The sequence below is a fragment of the Scylla paramamosain genome, chromosome 30 (genome assembly GCF_035594125.1).
Source record: "Scylla paramamosain isolate STU-SP2022 chromosome 30, ASM3559412v1, whole genome shotgun sequence".
Taxonomy (NCBI): domain Eukaryota; kingdom Metazoa; phylum Arthropoda; class Malacostraca; order Decapoda; family Portunidae; genus Scylla; species Scylla paramamosain.
This window is the reverse complement of record NC_087180.1, coordinates 9,384,115-9,404,182: the sequence shown is the minus strand read 5'-3', so window position 1 is coordinate 9,404,182 and position 20,068 is coordinate 9,384,115. Positions and strand designations below refer to the sequence as shown.

General features: G+C 43.2%; 2 protein-coding genes across 9 annotated transcripts in view; one reads left to right on the top strand and one right to left on the bottom strand.

Moving 5' to 3' along the window:
• The window catches only part of LOC135116235 (histone-lysine N-methyltransferase PRDM16-like), a 98,761-nt gene that overhangs the window by 60,590 nt on the left and 18,103 nt on the right, over positions 1-20,068 (bottom strand). The gene's annotated exons all lie outside the window — the stretch shown is intronic.
• LOC135116237 (carbohydrate sulfotransferase 4-like) overlaps positions 16,964-20,068 on the top strand; it is a 29,161-nt gene continuing 26,056 nt past the window's right edge. For 3 of the 4 annotated variants that reach the window (XM_064033601.1, XM_064033602.1, XM_064033599.1), the window contains exon 1: positions 16,965-17,019. The gene's annotated coding sequence lies outside the window, so the exon portion shown is untranslated. Of the gene's footprint in view, positions 17,020-20,068 lie in introns of all 4 variants that reach the window. The other variant, XM_064033600.1, reaches the window with a different exon arrangement.

Here is a 20,068-nt window from a genome sequence, read left to right as displayed (position 1 = left end):
ATTCTTTATTTGCTTACCATATCTCAAACCTTTCCACCAGCTGCTCCTTCCTTTACATGACCTTTACAAACTATATATATTCGCTCTCCATCTTCCTCATGCTTCTTCAATCAGTGTTTGCGCGGTTTTTACTTCTTTATTTATCCATTCATATTCTCCAACTTCACGAATACTTCTTTGCTTTCACCCACCACTACCTCCTCCTTCCTCCTCCTCCTCCTCCTCCTCCTCCTCCTCCTCCTCCTCCTATCGACAGCCTTTTCCAGATACCTCGCAGATCTCTCACTTGCAAGAAAATGGGAGGATGTCAAATATTTCTGGTGGCTCGCCCTGACGTGTTGTGTGGCATTTCTTATCTTTACGACTCCGGCAGGTCACCAGAAGGCAATGACGCCTGAAAGCCCTTTGTCCTCCTTCAACGTCCGCCTCTCGTGCAGCGTTTATGAGGAGTGTGAAGGAAGTATTTCGTCGCATTAAACGCCGTCTTCCCTGCCCTTCTTGTCCGGGGTTTTAAGGTGAAGAGAAGGGAAGGGAGGAGGGAAGGGAAGGGAGGGTACCTCAGAAATTGGGGCTGCCTGTCAAGTTATTTAGGCAGCGCGTGTGATGGCTGCTTTGTGGCGTCCGTGTGGTCGATAGAGTAAACTTATCACTAAATTATCAAAGATGTATAAGACTCCACGCGCACATAAAAGATTTCAACCCAAAGGAGGAACACTAAGATTCTCTCGCCGGCCTCTCACGCCTTCTGCAGGAGTGTGGCAAGGGTCAGAGTCGCTGGGGAGGAAGAGAGAGAGGGGAGAATGAAAAGAGAATCGTTGCAGTGGGATCGATAGCTTACTGCAGACACTATTAACTTCTGTTCAACTTGCTTCTATTAACTCTCGCTCATGCCGCTCAACTCGCCTCGCCAAATCACGGAAACTCCTCTTTTTTTTCTGAAGGCGAGTCGAGTGTTGTGAATATTAATGACTGGTCAACACGCAGGTCATAATTGACTTAGGAGGAGGTCATTTGGCAGTTTAGTTAATTAGAGTTTCGCAGTCCATTCCCTGAGCCGTGATTGGTCCGTCTATTATTGTAATCACTCCTGCTGAGATCACCTGATGACTTACCCCCTGCTGCCGTCATTGGTTCTCCCTCCTCCTCCCTCTTCCTTCCTCCGAGTTCTCGCTGTCTCTCTTTCTCCTTCCCTCTACCTTCCCTTTCTCCTCGGTTCTCCCTTTCTTCTCTTCATTTTTATTTACCTTTTGATTGGTTTCTTTCTTTGTCTTTGTCTTTCTGTGTTTTTTTCCAGTCTCTCTCTCTCTCTCTCTCTCTCTCTCTCTCTCTCTCTCTCTCTCTCTCTCTCTCTCTCTCTCTCTCTCTCTCTCTCTCTCTCTCTTGCTATATTCGTTTATTTTCTTTAATCATCATGTTTCAGTTTTTCACTCCTTTAAATTTAACCAGAAGCTTCTTCACCATTTATACTGAGTGCCTGTTTTTTTTCTCTCTTTTTTTTTTTTTTTTTTACCTTTAGTAGCGTGAGAGAAACAAACAAAAAAAAAAAAAACAAAGTAAAACAGCTGCCCATTTCTTACCCAGCTCGTTTTCTTTCATTAAACTCACAACTATATAGTGTTGACTCTCTGCTTACTGGTTGAGTCGTGCTGGTGGAGGAAGGTGGAGGAAGGAAGGGCGAGGTGATGTGGATGGTGCGGGCGGTGAAAGGACGAAGAGGACGTGTAGGGGAGGTGGAAAAAGGAGGTTTTGATGTGTGGTGATGTGGAAGGGGGAGGTCGGGTGTGTTGTGTGGTGATGGGGGATAGTGCTGTGTGGTGATGGGGGGTTGTGTTGTGTGGTGATGGTAATGGGGAAGTTACAGTATGTTTGATGGTAATAGGTGATGATAATGTAGTGTTCAATGGTATATCTATATTTTATTTTTATTTATGTATTTATCGGTTTACTTATTTATCTATTTATTTATTTGTTTATTTATTTATTTATCTATTTATCTATTTATTTGTGCTGCAAGTCTTTTGTTGGGGCTCAGATGGTCATCCCTTCTACTTATTGGAGACTCAGACGGCCATGCAATCACTGTGTAAGATAAGGTTGATAGCAAGCATGGCATGTAAAATGGTCGACGTTTGGCAGGACTCGAACTCAGGCTATCGATAGATTATGATAAATGATGAGGGCGTAGTGTTGAATGGTGATTAATGGTGAATAGATGACGAAAAGGTAAATAGTATATGAGGATGGATGACGGAGAAGTAGTGGTTGGCAGTGATGATAGGTGACGAATGGGAGATGAAGACATGAGGAATACTGAGTTGAGTGGATGGTAAGGAAAGGTCAGACAAAAGTAAGGCAAGAGGCAAAATAAAATAAAATAAACAAAAACAGTATAAAGAGCATGGCGAAACAAGGCAGAATCAGTGTCGAAAAGAAAAAAAGGAATCAATCAGAATTATTTTAGAGGCAGTAGAAGAGAGACTGTAAAAAAAAAAAAAAAAAATACAATGAGGAGAGAGAAGAAAGAAAACGAGATTATCTTTTACTCAGCACAGGAAGGTCAGGCAGGTCGCGTGACGGCCCCGGAACACCGCGTCCTGACCAAACAGCAAATTAAGCTTTATGGCGCTGGAGCCTCGCCACTCAGCCACTTGACTCAGATGACAAGTGCTGAGTGGAGGGCGTCAGCGTGAGGGCGTGAGGGATCGGTGTTGGGGGCTCAGGGAGGGGTAGGGGAGTGTGAGGGTATAGCGGAGGGGAGTTCAGGTGATTGTCAAGGGGTGTAAGGGAGTAGGGTTAAGAGGTTCTGTTTGCTCACTCGTACACTCATTCAATCTTCCTTCCTCCCTCACTTTCTCCCTTTCGCTATCATGTATTCCCCCGAGACATTATTCATCTTTCCTCCTCCTCCTCCTCCTCCTCCTCCACTTCTACGTCAACTCACTAATCCCCTTCTACTTCGAAATCACACTCATCACCTTCCCACACTCACTTCTCTTCTCCACCTCTCCTTCCTTCACACCCTCCACCCATGACCTATCCCCTCTCCCTTCACCCTCTCCCATCCCTCACACCCATCACTCTCACCTCCCCTCACTGAACCGGAGCCGCCCTCACATGCACCCACCCACCCACCCACTCCTTCACCTCGAACCTGGCATTAATTAGAGCGCCCACCCCCACCCCAACGCGCCCCCAACAAGTCCTAGACCCGCCCATGATACCCTCTAGGCCTCCCCACACCTCCCCCTTAGACTGATGGCCTCTGTCACGCTAATGGGTCACTGTAGCGTGTAAATGAGAAATGCAAAAATGAGGAGTGACTGAAATGTGAAAGAATCAGATTTTTAGCCAAGGAGGATCAGAGTGGTGTGAAGAAGAGAAGGGAAAGGAGGGAAAAGAAGAGGCGGGAGATGTGTGTAGTTTGAGGTAATGGGAGAAGGGGAAGATGGAAAAAAAGATGAATTGGTTTGTGTGAATGGGTGAGAGAAAGATTATTGAAGAGGATAGTGTGGTAGCCTTACGAAACTAGAAAAAAAAAGACTGACGAAGCAAGAAACGATGATGGGTGAATGACGGAAAAGAAAGATAAAATAGGGAAAACAGAAATATTCAGTATAAACGTAGCTGTTTTGTTTCACGCAAGGCTACAAAAACGACAACACGAAGGACACGGAAGTTATACGAGGAAGTGACAATAAAGATGGGAATGGAAAGGGATGTAAGAAGAGAAGAGAGGTAGTGAGATAATGAAAGCAACTGAAAAGAGTTACGTACCTTAGTGAGTTAATGATAAAGGGCAGCAAAATTAAAATAAAAACTAAAGAAAGAAGAAAGCAAGAATATGAAAGTGAAACTGTATAAGAAAAGAAATAAGACAAAAAAGGGAGAAAAAAGTTAGACAAAATGAAGAAAGAGGTAAGAAAAGAGAACAGGATAGAAATACCAGTAACATGAAAGGAAAGAAGGAAGAATAAAGGAAACAAATAATAACTAAAAAAAAGAATACACAAAAAAAACTGTAAATGACGCAAATGATAAAGATAAGTAAACAAAAGAAAAGGGAATGAAAGAGTGAATAAGAAAAGGAGAAACATAAACGAGAAAGGAGACGTAGAGAGAAAAGAAGAGATGTGGTGAAGAGAGGTGAGATTAAGGAGGTGGAGAGAGAGAAGGTGAGGGAGGGAGGAGGGTGAGAGGACTGTGGAATGGGTTAGGGAGGTGAGAGTGAAAGGGAAGGATGGAGGTGGACAGGACAGTTAGGATTCTTTGTCCCACAGTGAAAGGTTCAGGAGGAGGAGGAGGAGGAATAATAATAATAATAATAATAATAATAATAATAAGAAGAAGAAGAAGAAGAAGAAGAAGATGGAGAGGAAGAAGAAGAAGAAGATGGAGAGGAGAGAGAGAGAGAGAGAGAGAGAGAGAGAGAGAGAGAGAGAGAGAGAGAGAGAGAGAGAGAGAGAGAGAGAGAGAGAGAAGGGTAAAGAGAAAAAAAGAGGAAAGTACAAGAGAGAAAAAGGAGAAATAGAGGAAGGAAAGGAGGAAAGACCAAACAACAAAACCACCGCCCTCCACAACAACAACAACAACAACAACAACATCAACAACATCATTAACAACACTCCCTTAACTAACAAACAACAAACCAATACCTTTCTTTCTCTACCTAACCTCCACCTAACGTACTCTCTCTCTCTCCACATCACCTTTCCACTTTTCCACCCCTTATCCTCCTCTACTTACCCTCTAACACCACCACATCTCGTCCCACTGACATATCGTTCACTTCTCCACCTTTTCCTCCTCTTCCTCCTCCTCCTCCTCCTCCTGCGCCTCCTCCTCCTCGCCGTGTCTTCTCGCCCGCTCAGCCGCCCACCGTGCCGAACTAACATTGAAGCTCCAATACAAGCTGCATAACACACGAGGAAGCGAGTGCAAAAGTCAAACAGAAGTGCGCCCTGTACACACACAGTTTGCCAGGTTACTCACAAAGCTCGTCTGCCTCGCCTGCCTTCTCTCTCTTTCCTCATTCTAATCAGTGAGAGATGCTCCATGTTTGTGTGTGTGTGTGTGTGTGTGTGTGTGTGTGTGTGTGTGTGTGTGTGTGTGAGTGAGTGTGTGGGTGTGTGTATGTGTCTTTCGAGGTGTTTATACTCTCTCTCTCTCTCTCTCTCTCTCTCTCTCTCTCTCTCTCTCTCTCTCTCTCTCTCTCTCTCTCTCTCTCTCTCTCTCTCTCTCTCTCTCTCTCTCTCTCTCTCTCTCTCTCTCTCGTCTGCTCACTAGTGTTTGTTTGTTTAGCCAGGAAACATTTTCTTCATTGAGAATAATCAGGAGATGGAGGATGTTGCGTTAGTGAATTTTATTTGTTGTTCATGCTCTTTTTTTCTTGCTCCTTTTTTTTTTTTCATTCTCGTGTATGTTTCTATTTTCCTTCCTGTAGTGGTAGTGGTGGTGGTAGTGGTGATGGTAGTAGTGGTGGTTGGTGTTGGTGGTGGTGGTGGTGACCATTATTCTTTTCATTAACAAGTGTATTCGTGATGATAGTTGTGGTTGTGGTGGTGATAATGGTGTTGGTGGTAGTCGTGGTGGCTTCGGTGGTGGTGGTGGTGGTGGTGGTGGTGGTTCTCAGTTCAATACGAAGACTAAAATTTATCTGTAGTTAAATTATGAACATAAATTCATATTCACTTTTCCTTTGTCGAGGGAGGACAGAAGAAGCAGAGACGAAAGGAGGAGGAGAAAGAAGAGATGAAGAAGAGAGAGAGGGAAAAAGGGGAAGAGAAAGAGAAAAGAGAAACAGAGGAAAGATAAGTGAGAAAAATGAGGAACAGAATAAGGGAAGAGAAAGGAGAAAGATAAATAAGTAAGGAACAGAGAGAGAGAGAGAGAGAGAGAGAGAGAGAGAGAGAGAGAGAGAGAGAGAGAGAGAGAGAGAGAGAGAGAGAAGGAACAGAAGAAAAGAAGAGTAAGAAAGAAGAAAAGTAAGAAAAATGAGAAACAGAGAGAGGGGAGAAAGAAGAGAAGAGACAGAAGTAAAGAACAGAGTGAAGGGAGGAAGAGAAGAAAGAGAAATAAGGAACAGAGTGAGGAGTGAGGAGGAAGAGAAGAAAGAGAGGTGAAGAACAGTGGAAGAGAAGAGAGTTGAGGAAAAGGAGTAAAAGAAAAAAAGGAAGAGTGAGAGAAGAGTGAGGAGGAAGAGAAGTAAGAGAAAAGAGGAACAGACGGAGGGAAGGGAAAGGAGGACAAGGAAAAGGTGTGAGAGTATGCAGGTTGTGGCGAGGGAAAGGCGCTAATATGTTTTGTGCCAAATGTAGTGCGAGAAATGTTTAAATCTTTAGCTGCAAGTGTGTGTTCATGTCGCCCATCAACACACACACACACACACACGTATCTGAGCACTTATTATTTTGAGCTTAATGTATGCTCTCTCTCTCTCTCTCTCTCTCTCTCTCTCTCTCTCTCTCTCTCTCTCTCTCTCTCTCTCTCTCTCTCTCTCTCTCTCTCTCTCTCTCTCTCTCTCTCTCTCTCTCTCTCTCTCTCTCTCTCTCCTTTGATGTACATTTTTCATATACAAGTTTTGGTTCCCTTTGAATTATCATTTAAATTATTTGCTACTATTTTTCTTTTTATCTTAAGTTGCTGTACACGTTCTTGGTGTGTGTGTGTGTGTGTGTGTGTGTGTGTGTGTGTGTGTGTGTCCGTGTCCACCATCGCACTTTTTCAGCAATACATACCCTTTCTTTCACCAAGTCTCACCAAGTCTCACCAAGTTCACTTATACACACCTCACTAACCACACACCATTCACCAGCAAGTCAGCCAGCCACGCAATGTACGAGTATATCAGCTTAGCTCTTTACAATAGAAGATTCAGTATTAGTCTGCCTTTTGAGGGGACGCGGATAGGAAGGACACAAGGGAGAGAGAGAGAGAGAGAGAGAGAGAGAGAGAGAGAGAGAGAGAGAGAGAGAGAGAGAGAGAGAGTTCAGGTCGCGTGCTCCAACGAAGTATTGCCTTGTTTTCCTCCACACACTAACAAAACGCAGCCATTCCCTCTAGAATCGCTTGGCTGCCCGGCTGAGGGAGGTATGAGGAAGGTGCGTGAGTGTGTGTGTGTGTGTGTGTGTGTGTGTGTGTGTGTGTGTGTGTGTGTGGGAAATATGAGGTGGACGATGACTTGTGGTGGTGATGGAGGTGATGAGAAAGGTGATGTGGTGCCAGTAGGGGTTCCAGAAGTGTGGTGATGAGGAAGCTTTTAGGGTTTTTAGGGTTTTAGGGTGAGGGTTTAACGTGCAGGATATGGTGATGTGCTTCCTGAATGGTTTGTCCTTGTCTAGCCTCCCCTCTCCCCTTCTCTCTCCCCTTCCTTCTCCCATTTCATCCGTTTTTCTTCATGACTTTTTTTTTTTTGTTATTAGTCTCAGTACAGTTTCGTTATTAGTCTCTAGTCTCTCTCTCTCTCTCTCTCTCTCTCTCTCTCTCTCTCTCTCTCTCTCTCTCTCTCTCTCTCTCTCTCTCTCTCTCTCTCTCTCTCTCTCTCTCTCTCTCTCTCTCTCTCTCAAGTCATATTTAGCCCAGTCCTCTCCTCTCCCTCACCGTCTTGCATCCGCTGCTCTCCTCCACCCTTCTCTTCCTCTCTTTTACTCTCTCCTCTTCATTTTCCTCCCCACGCACCTTCTCCCTCCGGCCGCGGCGCCTCACACCCCCAAGTCACGTCGGGGCGCCTGAATTAGAGCAGAAGTGAAGGGAGAAAAAAAAAAAAAAAAGAGAGAGAGAGAGAGAGAGGGGGGCTTAACTTTTACTGCGGCAAAAGTTTCTGGACATCAAAATAACATCAAATGATTTTGTTCCGCGTAGATTTATGCTTCTGGCGCCGAGAGAGACTTCCTGTAGGGGGGTGAACTCATTCGTTGTGTGAAGAAGGAGAAGGCGATGTATAGAGGGACGGAGCGGTAGAGGGATAGGCTGGTGGAGGTGAGCTGGGAGGATAGGAGGGAGGGACAGGGCGAGAGGGCGAGAGGAAGGGACTAGCTGAGGGGATTGGGAAGAAGGAATGGGCTAATGGGGGCGGGAGGAAGGGACGGGTTGAGAAGACAGGATGAAGGGACTGGTTAGGAGGATAGAAGGAAGGGACTGGGTGGATGGGAGGAAGGAACAAGCTGAGGGGGCAGGAGGAAGGGACGGGCTGATGGATGGGAGGAAGGGACGCGGTGGATGGGAGGAAAGGACAATGTGAATGGGAGGAAAGGAAGGGGTGGATGGGAGGAAGGGACGAGCTGAGGGAGCGGGAGGAAGGAACAGGCTGTAGGGATGGGAGGAAGGAAGGAGATGAGGGGATGGAAGGGACGGGGTGATGGGGGCAAGAAGGGACGAGCTGGGAGGATTGAAGGAAGAGATGGGCTGGAAGGATAAGAGATGGAAGGAAGGGACGGCACTGGAATGGGGATGGTGGGTTGGGCGACGTTCAAGGAGATGATCATGGGTTTCGGTGCATTTTAAAAAGCTATACGTTTTTATTAATGAGTGATAAAGGTAGTGATACGCCGCTGGCATTACTGTACCGCTAAAATAATGATGTTTGCATTAGTCTGAGTATCAATATTATTCCACTCGCTTGCAAGAAATTGAGAGCCGTCGGGATCGCTCTTCCTAGTACCGAAGTGCAGGGAATATATTGCTTGCCGGTACTATTTTGATTATTTTAAATGCCATTTTTTTTTTTTTTTTTTTTTTTTTTCTGCAAGTGGTCATGCTGAGAGTCATTGCCCGCCGTGCCTTCCTGCTGGCGGGGCGACGCGACGCAGCGACGACCTCGACTTGTTGACAAAATGGAAAATTCAGTGAGGGCGGCACAGGCTCCAGGGGGCGAGGCATCAAACACAGAGCGACGAGCATCCAGCACTTTCCTCGCTCCGCGCCCTTTGTAGCCGAGGGCGCCCCGGCGTGACAATTTGGCGCCAAAAAGGAGGCCATTAATTGGTCCACACGCCGCTGTCGTCACCAGCAGATGGCACTAATAACATGTCGATGACTTGTGAAACTGTGAAAAAGGAACTTGTGCAACTTTTACCGCCGCGCCGAGGTGTCTGGAGACCTCACTGGGTGGAGAGAGAGAGAGAGAGAGAGAGAGAGAGAGAGAGAGAGAGAGAGAGAGAGAGAGAGAGAGAGAAAGGAGACTGAAAGCAGTTAGGTTGAGAAAAGAAAGCGAGAATAAAGGGGGCGGGAACGGAAGAAGTCTCAGGCACATCTTTTCATCCCCAAAAAGGAACAATTTTTCTGCTTTCCCTCCATATCCTGCAGGCGACTCATGATTTGCGTGTGTGTGTGTGTGTGTGTGTGTGTGTGTGTGTGTGTGTGTGTGTGTGTATGTGACTGTACGACTGTGCTATTTCGCTTTCTTCATTTATTGCTTCTATTCTCTAGAGTGAAATTCCAGAAGTAGGAAGGTAGGTATGTGAATATAAATTAACAATAAAAGACACTGAATATATATAGACGGTGAGTGGCGGGGGCTGTACATATATTACCCATGATGCCCCGCGTTCCAGCACCTCGTCGATATTCGCACCATTACCATGAAAAAATAACACCACGACTTTACCAGACTTCTCGAGTGGCGCTTGACGGATCTGTTCCTGCGCCCCGAGAACAACAAAATGAAGCACGTGTGTTCCTCTTGCTTTTTTTTACTCTCTCTCTCTCTCTCTCTCTCTCTCTCTCTCTCTCTCTCTCTCTCTCTCTCTCTCTCTCTCTCTCTCTCTCTCTCTCTCTCTCTCTCTCGCCTTTTTCTTCTTCTTCTTCTTCTTCTTCTTCTTCTTCTTCTTCTTCTTCTTCAGTTTATCATATCTCCTTGCATTCCTCTATTTTTCAAACTTTTTTTTTCACTCTCCTTGTAGAAAAGAAAAGAATAAAGGAGAAGATGAAGAAGAAGGAAAATTAGTAGTAATGAGGAAGAAGAGCATATGAAAGAGGAAAGAATGCCAAATGAGAGAGAGAGAGAGAGAGAGAGAGAGAGAGAGAGAGAGAGAGAGAGAGAGAGAGAGAGAGAGAGAGACTTGTATTGCAAAGGATTCAGAGTAAAAAGAAGAAAGTCGGAAAAGAGAAAAATAATGATGATTAAGAAGAGTATATGAAAAAAGGAAGGAATTCTAAACAGAGAGAGAGAGAGAGAGAGAGAGAGAGAGAGAGAGAGAGAGAGAGAGAGAGAGAGAGAGAGAGAGAGAGACTTGAGTAGGTGGAGGATAATCAATGTATATGTTCTTCTTCTCTTCATTATGCATACCTGTGCTTTTTTACTCTCAAGAACAGTCGAAGGTGTAATCATATGCGTCGCAGCTGAGGAATCAAGGAGGACTCTCACAATGCCCCCGTACACTGAATGCTTCTCCTTTCATTCCTCAAAGGTGAAATTCTTAAGGGCATTCAATCTTTGAGGAATTTTTTTTAAAGGGCTCATCTCTTATTCACGTGTCCTAAAATCCTTTATTTCCTAGTCACGGGAGTTAGTGATGTGAAGAAAGGTGTGCCTGTATTACACACTTTTTTCTCTCATTTCTCAGAAGACGAGTTCTGAAAAATAGTTTAGTTAATTTCTCCAAAAGTACTCGTGATGTCAAGGAAGATGTCGATGTCACGATGTTACTTATTCCTTTTCTCATTTCGTTGGAGACAAAAGTGTTAAGAAGTGTCTCATCTATATCAGCTGTCAATAGCATTCTTGAAGTCAAGAAAACATTGCTGTCACCATAATAGGCATTCCTTTTTTTTTCTTTCTAAGTAGACAAACATTCAAAGAAGTATCCATATTCTAATTAGCTTATCGAACAATATTTTTTGTGAAGTTCAGAGGACGTCACTACCATTACATAATATTTTCCCATGTTCATTTCTCTGGAGGCAGTGGTTATAAAAATCCCCTCTATTACAGTCAGCTGGTATTCGTAACTTAGTCAGGGAAATATTTACGTGCATTAGTAATACACCTCGTATTTCCAAGAATGAAGAAGCATTAGTTTTTTTTTTTTTTTCCGAGAAGTTATGAATGTGTTTATTTTAGACTCAAACCTCACTACAGTATTGCCGTGGAGCGAGTTGACGTCACGTGTGAAGAGTGACAATGGTAATCTTGGAGCATTTGTAACACTGGAGAACATTGACATCCATTGTGAAGGAACCGTTGATCATGTAGATATCAGATATGCTATTTAATTTATTATAATAAAAAAATATATGAAGGTACAGAAAACGTTCATAATGCTGCAAGAAAACTACCACTCCTCCTCCTCCTCCTCCTCCTCCTCCTCCTCCTCCTCCTCCTCCTCCTCCTCCTACTACTACTACTACTACTACTACTACTACTAGTACTACTACTACTACTACTACTACTTCTTCTTCTTCTTCTTCTTCTTCTTCTTCTTCTTCTTCTTCTTCTTCTTCTTCTTCTTCTTCTTCTTCTTCTTCTTCTTCTTCTTCTTCTTCTTCTTCTTCTTCTTCTTCTTCTTCTTCTTCTTCTTCTTCTTCTTCTTCTTCTTCTTCTTCTTCTTCTTCTTCTTCTTCTTCTTCTTCTTCTTCTTCTTCTTCTTCTTCTTCTTCTTCTTCTTCTTCTTCTTCTTCTTCTTCTTCTTCTTCTTCTTCTTCTTCTTCTTCTTCTTCTTCTTCTTCTTCTTCTTCTTCTTCTTCTTCTTCTTCTTCTTCTTCTTCTTCTTCTTCTTCTTCTTCTTCTTCTTCTTCTTCTTCTTCTTCTTCTTCTTCTTCTTCTTCTTCTTCTTCTTCTTCTTCTTCTTCTTCTTCTTCTTCTTCTTCTTCTTCTTCTTCTTCTTCTTCTTCTTCTTCTTCTTCTTCTTCTTCTTCTTCTTCTTCTTCTTCTTCTTCTTCTTCTTCTTCTTCTTCTTCTTCTTCTTCTTCTTCTTCTTCTTCTTCTTCTTCTTCTTCTTCTTCTTCTTCTTCTTCTTCTTCTTCTTCTTCTTCTTCTTCTTCTTCTTCTTCTTCTTCTTCTTCTTCTTCTTCTTCTTCTTCTTCTTCTTCTTCTTCTTCTTCTTCTTCTTCTTCTTCTTCTTCTTCTTCTTCTTCTTCTTCTTCTTCTTCTTCTTCTTCTTCTTCTTCTTCTTCTTCTTCTTCTTCTTCTTCTTCTACTACTACTACTACTACTACTACTACTACTACTACTACTACTACTACTATTACTACTACTACTACTCTTATGCTCGTATTTCACCGTCTGTCTCTTCTTCCTGTTGCCAGAATAAACTTCAGCAAATGTTCAGGATCCTAGATTCTGTGTTGGTTATCAGCTTTCTCCTCCCTCTCCTCTTCTGCGTCTTCATGTTTGTTTTCCTTGTGATATCTCTCTCTCTCTCTCTCTCTCTCTCTCTCTCTCTCTCTCTCTCTCTCTCTCTCTCTCTCTCTCTCTCTCTCTCTCTCTCTCTCTCTCTCTCTCTCTCTCTCTCTCTCTCTCTCTCTCTCTCTCTCTCTCTCTCATGGTTGTTTCGTGCTTAATCACCCATAGGATTAAAACAGCAAGTTGTATTTCACATTAATCTTTTTGCTTTCAAAATATATAAGTAAAAAAAAGTTCTGAATCTAAACTAAAATATTCTTAGACTCCCGTAAATACTTATACTAAAATTCTCGGCATTCATAAGAAAAAAATAGTATCGAATGTAGATTTAGGGAAGAATATCTGAGACTGTTTTATTCATGTTTTTTTTTTTATTGCTTTATTATTATTATTATTATTATTATTATTATTATTATTATTATTATTATTATTATTATTATTATTAACGGGACTGTTGGTGCCTCCCGTAACACTCCCTCTCCCTCTCTCTTTCTCTCTCTCTCACTCACTCTCGCTGTTTAACCTGTTTATCTTTCACCTCTTTTCTTCTCTCCCTTATTTGCATATTTCCTGGTATTGTTTACTGATGTACCCGACCTTTTTTTCCTGCCTGCTTCTTTCTCTCCTCCTCCTCCTCCTCCTCCTCCTCCTCCTCCTCCTCCTCCTCCTCCTCCTCCTCCTCCTCCATGCGGGTGTTTACTTATCGTGCCTCTCCCAGCATCGCCTTTATCTTCAATGACGCAGTTGCAGCCATCTTGTAATTTACCACTCTCTCTCTCTCTCTCTCTCTCTCTCTCTCTCTCTCTCTCTCTCTCTCTCTCTCTCTCTCTCTCTCTCTCTCTCTCTCTCTCTCACACACACACACACACACACACACACACACACACACACACACACACACACACACACACACACATCCTCTCATATTCCTCCTTCCTTTCCTTCCCTTCATTCCTTCTTCCTCGATTATGTTCTTCTTTGCCTCTTTGTCTCCTTTTCTTTTTAGTATCTCCTTCCGTCCTTTTTTCTTATCTAGTTCATCCGTTTTCTCCTTTTCTATCTCTTCCTTTTCCTATTTCCCTTTCCTTACTCCTTTTTCTTTCTCCTTTTTCACTGTCTCCTTACTTTCCTTTCTTTAGTTCATTTCCTATTTTTACATCTAACAACTGTTCCTTCTTTCATCTCGACTTTCCTCTTCTCTTCTCTTCCTTCTACTTCCTTCCTTCGTTCCGCGACCGCGCCTCTCACTTCCTCCTTCTTCCTTCTCTCCTCCTCCTTTCCCTTCTCTTTCTTCTCTCTCGCTGACGCTTTTTTTTTTACAACGAAATATCACAAGGAAAAAATGGATAAGTATTAATTTTCTTTTTTTTTAGAGAGAGAGAGAGAGAGAGAGAGAGAGAGAGAGAGAGAGAGAGAGAGAGAGAGAGAGAGAGAGAATGTGTGTGTGTGTATGCTTCTTAGTCTCTGGTTCTCTCTATCCACACACACACCCCACCAACACACACACACACACACACACACACACACACACACACACACACACACACACCAGCGGAGTAAAAACACGTGGGCTGCAGGTGTGGGCGTTGCTGGTAAAGCTTTACGAGACACAAGCTGGAGTGGGCGCCGGAGAGAGCACGAACTTACCAGACCCTCAGCTTTTTCTCCCCAGGGCCCCCACGGCTTCTTGCGGCCAGAGGAGGAGGAGGAGGAAGGAGGAGGAGGAGGGAGAAGAGCAGGAAGAAGAAGAAAAAAGAGTTTGAGGAGGAGCGGGGAAGAGTGGAGGGGAGGAGCAAGAGAAGAGGAGTGTAGTAGGAGGAGGGGGAAGTGGTGGTGGTGGAAGAGGAGGAGAAGGGTCTAGAAGGTGCCAGATACTCGAGGAATACTGAGAGAGAGAGAGAGAGAGAGAGAGAGAGAGAGAGAGAGAGAGAGAGAGAGAGAGAGAGAGAGAGAGAGAGAGAGACAGAGAGTACTGTAGACGAAAAATAATGTTTTTTTTACAGTAAGACAAACAAAGAGCTGAAATGGAGAGAAGTATTCTGCGAGTGAAAAATAAAGAGGAAAAGAAAAAGGTTTGGAGAAAAGAACAAGTAAAGAGAAGGAGGAAGAGTTAGAAAGAGAAGGAAGGGGAAAAATAACAAAATCTTTTCCTTTCCTTCATCAAATACGACAAAATGGGAAGAGGATGAGGAGATGGAAGAGGGGGAGAAGGAGAAGAATAAGGAAGAGAGAGGAAGCTAAAGGAGATAGATATAACACTAGTCCCCGCGGGCCTCCATGATGGAAGAGTGAAAAGGACGAAGAGGAGGAAGAGGAGGAGGAAGAGAATGTGCAAGATGAGGACGAGGAGAAGAAAAAAAAAAAAGGAAAAGAAAATAAGAGAAACCGGAGGAGAATAAACAGAAAGAGGAAGAGAAAAAAGAGCAGCAGAAAGAGAGAGGGAGAAGAAGCAGTAAAAAGACAAGAGGAGAAGAGAAAGAGGAGAAGAAAGAACAAGAACACAGGGAGGAGGTGGAGTACAGATAAAAAAAAGAAAAGAGAAAAAAAGATAAACACAACACAGACCCAGCCAGTCATGCGTGTCCGTCCCTCAGCACTCCACCAATCACAGAGCAAAAGACACGCAGCTACTCACACAGACAACAATCGGCGCACATTTTTACCACGGTGATGAACTGGTGATAGTCTCCGGCCCAGCGTGAGGGACTGTCCTGCTCCGCGCCGTCCATTGTGGCCAGTGAGCGGTGTGGTGGACCCGGGAAGATAAATGACCGTAAGTAGCATTGTGTAAGATCGCTCCCTTGCGCTCCTTTCCCCCGCGTACTGCTCTCTATGTAGCTTACTCGTGTCCCTCCCCCTGCCTCCCCCTCCCGCCCGCTGTCTCTCCGCAGCGGCATGAACGGCTTTTATAGATCAGGGCACAAGAGGAAGGCTTTGTGCGCGCGTCCTCATCTTTGTTACGCCGATGAGTTATAGGTGGCGTTAGGGGCGCGGCAAACTGCTATTCATAACACATATTTCTCCTCAATAATCTAGTGAGTGATTGAAGGTGTCTCTATACCCTCCCCTTCCCTCCCTCCTTGCCTCCTTTCTCCTCCCCACTTTCCCTCCCCATGTCACCTCATCTCTCCTGCGCAGGTTAATTTAAATGTGTGAAGGTGCGGGTGGCAGCGATGAATGTGTGTCTCTGAGAGGTAGATGAGGATCATTAGCAGGTACTACACAGGTGAAGCCACGCATGCCACGCCGCCACACACCTGCTTACACGCTGATTGGACAGGTGATTGTATGGTAATGAACTGCCTATTTCCTCTTTCCCTCTTTCTTCATTGCTTCTCATTTTCTTCTTCCTCTTCCTCTTCTTCAACTTCCTCCTCCTCCTCCTCCTCCTCCTCCTCCTCCTCCTCCTCCTCCTCCTCCTCCTCCTCCTCCTCCTCCTCCTCCTTTTATTTGTCCTCTCATGCGTCTATCTTAATATTGCGTTTTTCTTACATTTTGCATTTACTTTTTTTTTTCCCTTGCTGTCTTTACGCTACTTGCTTTCTTGCCATTATTTTCGTGTTTAATTCACATGTAACATAATTTTGTGTCTTTTTAGTCGAATGAGATTTTTATACTCTGTTTTATGCACTATTTAATTTCTTGACTTATTATTTTCGTGCTTAATTCACATGTAACATCATTTTGTGCCTCTTTTATAGTCGAATGAGATTTTCTAAGGTGAATTTTGGGCTTCTGAGTCTCGTTTATAAGGAATATCAAGACACATCGGGAAAATAAATCGGCTTCCCTCTTGGTTCTCTACACCTGTTCACATTTTTGGAACGACATTTGAACGGCCTTTTTTATCCATCTCTTTTTTTGTCTTTCTTGATCTCCCTGGTGTATGAAAAAATGTTACATACAAGGAATTGGAAAAAAAAATGCTTCTTCTTGATCGTTTCCATTTATTTAAAGTTTATTTTATTGTTCTACTCAGTTCGAATCAATATCTAATTACCATATGATGTTGATGTTCGATGTTTAACTTTCTCAAATAAAAATCCTGGATGTTATTGATACACTTTTCCAGGTATAAAAACAGCACGTTAGGTTTTTTTTTTTTTTTTTTTCATGAGTATAGGAAATTTACTGGTAATCATTCTATTCAGGAATCACATTATTTTTTTTTCCCAGCAGTATTCATAAATACCTTAGTTACACATATGATACTTTTCTCCTTCCTCAGAGAGACGAGTTACGAAATACTAACTCTTCCTTTCTTTTCTTCCTTAGATAGACGAGTTAGTCATATAATACTTCTTCTCCCCTTCCTTGGAGAGACGAGTTACAAAATACTAATACTTCCTTTCTATTCATCCTTAGAGTGACTAGTTAGCTAATAATACTTCTTTTCTTCTTAGAGAGAGACGAGTTACAAAATACTAATACTTCCTTTATATTCATCCTTAGAGTGACTAGTTAGCTAATAATACTTCTTTTCTTCTTAGAGAGAGACGAGTTACAAAATATTAACACTTCAATTCCCTTTCTTCTTCAGACGCACTAGTTACACACACATTACTTTTCTTCTTCCTTAGAGACTAATTAAATAACACGAACATTTCCCTTCTTTTCTCCTTCCCCAGAGAGATGTCACGCTTTTAACAAGTATTCCCAGCGGTGCAAACAAAAGAATTAAAGTATCGTGCTTATCTTTACTTGTATGTGTGTGTGTGTGTGTGTGTGTGTGTGTGTGTGTGTGTGTGTGTGTGTGTGTGTGTGTGTGTGTGTGTGTGTGTGTGTGTGTTTGACGCTTTCCTTGTATCTGGTGTGATTACAGTTGTGTCTCACTAGTTGGTTTGGCTTTTTGTGGCGAGCTGAGAAAAGTACAGCGATTCTTGGTAGTTGCATGATGGCCTGTGTTTGCATAGAAGAGAGAGAGAGAGAGAGAGAGAGAGAGAGAGAGAGAGAGAGAGAGAGAGAGAGAGAGAGAGAGAGAGAGAGAGAGAGAGAGAAATGTTGACATTACATCTTCTGGTGAAATACAATTGTTTACAGTTCAAATACAGTAACAACTCTCTCTCTCTCTCTCTCTCTCTCTCTCTCTCTCTCTCTCTCTCTCTCTCTCTCTCTCTCTCTCTCTCTCTCTCTCTCATTATAGCAGTGGGGAGGGAGTGTTGTGGAGTGATCAGGAGTAGCATATCGGAGGGTGAGAGGGAGAGAGGGAAGGAGGGAGAGGAGAGAGGGAGGGAGGAAGGGAGAAAAAAGGGAGGGACCAGCAACACTTGGTTTTCGTGTCTGATAATGACCACCTGAGCATGCAGGGAGAAGGGGAGAAGTGGAAGAGGAGGAGGAGGAGGAGGAGGAGGAGGAGGAGGACAAGAAGGAAAATATAATAGAAAGGAGGGAAGGTTTGAAGTAGGAATTCTGTATATAGTTTTGAAAGAGAGAGAGAGAGAGAGAGAGAGAGAGAGAGAGAGAGAGAGAGAGAGAGAGAGAGAGAGAGAGAGAGAGAGAGAGAGAGAGAGAATATAACTTACCACCTGTAAAACACACACACACACACACACACACACACACACACACACACACACACACACACACACACACTCCATTTCGCATGTTGCAGATGACCTAAATAGCTTTAAAAGGACCATTGTTACAGGTCTTCACCACCATCACCACCACCACCATCACCACCACCACCACCACCACCACCACATGGCACTCTAGAGGGAAAATGCCATGCAAGAATTCACGATTAAGCTAACGAAGATTCTTGCCTGTGAGTGCATAATGTGGGGAGCCTCTCTCTCTCTCTCTCTCTCTCTCTCTCTCTCTCTCTCTCTCTCTCTCTCTCTCTCTCTCTCTCTCTCTCTGAACCTTGTCTCCGTCTTGTTTATATATTTTTTTCTCTTTTTCATATATTTTTCTTCTCATTGATTCCTCTTCTTCCTTTTATTCCTTCCTTCCATTTTCTTTCGCCACTCTCTCTCTCTCTCTCTCTCTCTCTCTCTCTCTCTCTCTCTCTCTCTCTCTCTCTCTCTCTCTCTCTCTCTCTCTCTCTCTCTCTCTCTCTCTCTCTCGCTTATTCTTGTCCTGTTTATTATTCTTCCTTTATCATCAATTCCTCTCCCCACTTATTCCTCTTCTTCCTTTATTCCTTCCCTCCTTCCTTTATCTCCACTTCGCTCCTGTAATTGACGGAAGAAACACCTTCAATATTGCTGTGGCGGCGCCTTCCCTCTGATTTATCGACAATAACCAAAACTAAATTGCTGTAATATGTATCACTCTTCCCAGCGTTATGAGTAGTGGTGGTGGTGGTGGTGGTGGTGGTGGTGGTGCTGGTGATATAATTGTGGATGGGGGAAGGTGATGGTGGTGGATGGAGAACAGCGATGGTATGCAGTAAGTGTGTAAGTAAGTTGTCTATGTTTAAGGATAGTAGTAGTAGTAGTAGTAGTAGTAGTAGTAGTAGTAGTGAGAATTAAAATAGCACAAAATATACTCTCTTTTTATCTCCATTAATTTAAAAATCTGACACACACACACACACACACACACACACACACACACACACACACACACACACACACACACACACACACACACACACACACACGTTAATGAAAGTCAAGAGGATAATAACAGATCAAGTAAAAACATGCCATGAAATTCAATCTAAAACCAAGGAAATAATCACCAAATACGAAGCGTGTGTGTGCCGTGACGCTGGTAACGTGATGCTGCGTTTGGAGAAGTGCAGGTGGTTCTTGTGCCGACCTGGGTACGTTGAGGTGGCTCCGATTCTCTCTCTCTCTCTCTCTCTCTCTCTCTCTCTCTCTCTCTCTCTCTCTCTCTCTCTCTCTCTCTCTCTCTCTCTCTCTCTCTCTCTCTCTCTCTCTCTCTCTCTCTCTCAGCAACAATAGTGAAGGAAGTGTCTTTAATAATCTTGCTCTGTTTCACTTCTTCGCTTATTCTTCGCTCTTTTTAAATCGAAACAATATGATCTAATTGCATCAACAAGGGTAGATTTCTTTGCCTTATGATACATACACTAAACTTTCCTTATATGTAGAGGATGTTTCCGAAAAGTAAATGAGATCTTCTTCTTCTTCTTCTTCTTCTTCTTCTTCTTCTTCTTCTTCTTCTTCTTCTGCTTCTGCTTCTTCTTCTGTTTTGAAGCTATCGTGGTTTTCAAATGCGTTGTCATGATTTTAGTGGCAACCTCTAGTGGAAGCTATTGCGGTTTTCAAATATGTTCTCTATAGTGATACTTTGAGGAACTCTAGTGAAAGTTATGAAGATTCTGAAGTGTGTTTTCATGATACTAATAACATTTTTTTTTTTTTTCAAGATTCTGCATCATCGATGGAAAAATACCCACGAGAACCCGACCAATCATCTGTGTGGCCTTTAAGATTAATCCTTATGAAAGAGTGGAGTGTTTCCAGATACAAGCCATAATTACAGTACCTAATCTCACATGCTTTCAGAATGCGTGACGCTACGTGTACTTGTTTTTGCACAGGTAGATTTACGACTTAAAAATATCGCCAGCTGTAAATAACTTTTCTTCATTGATTCGGAAGGTATGACAACGAGTATATTAGAGACATCGACAGTTTAGCGTAACGTGTGTAGCGTCATCCGCCTTAACATAAGAACATAAAGGAAGCTGCAAGAAGCCACCAGGGTTACACGTTGCAGTCCCTGTACGAAACATACCCACCTATTTCCACCTAT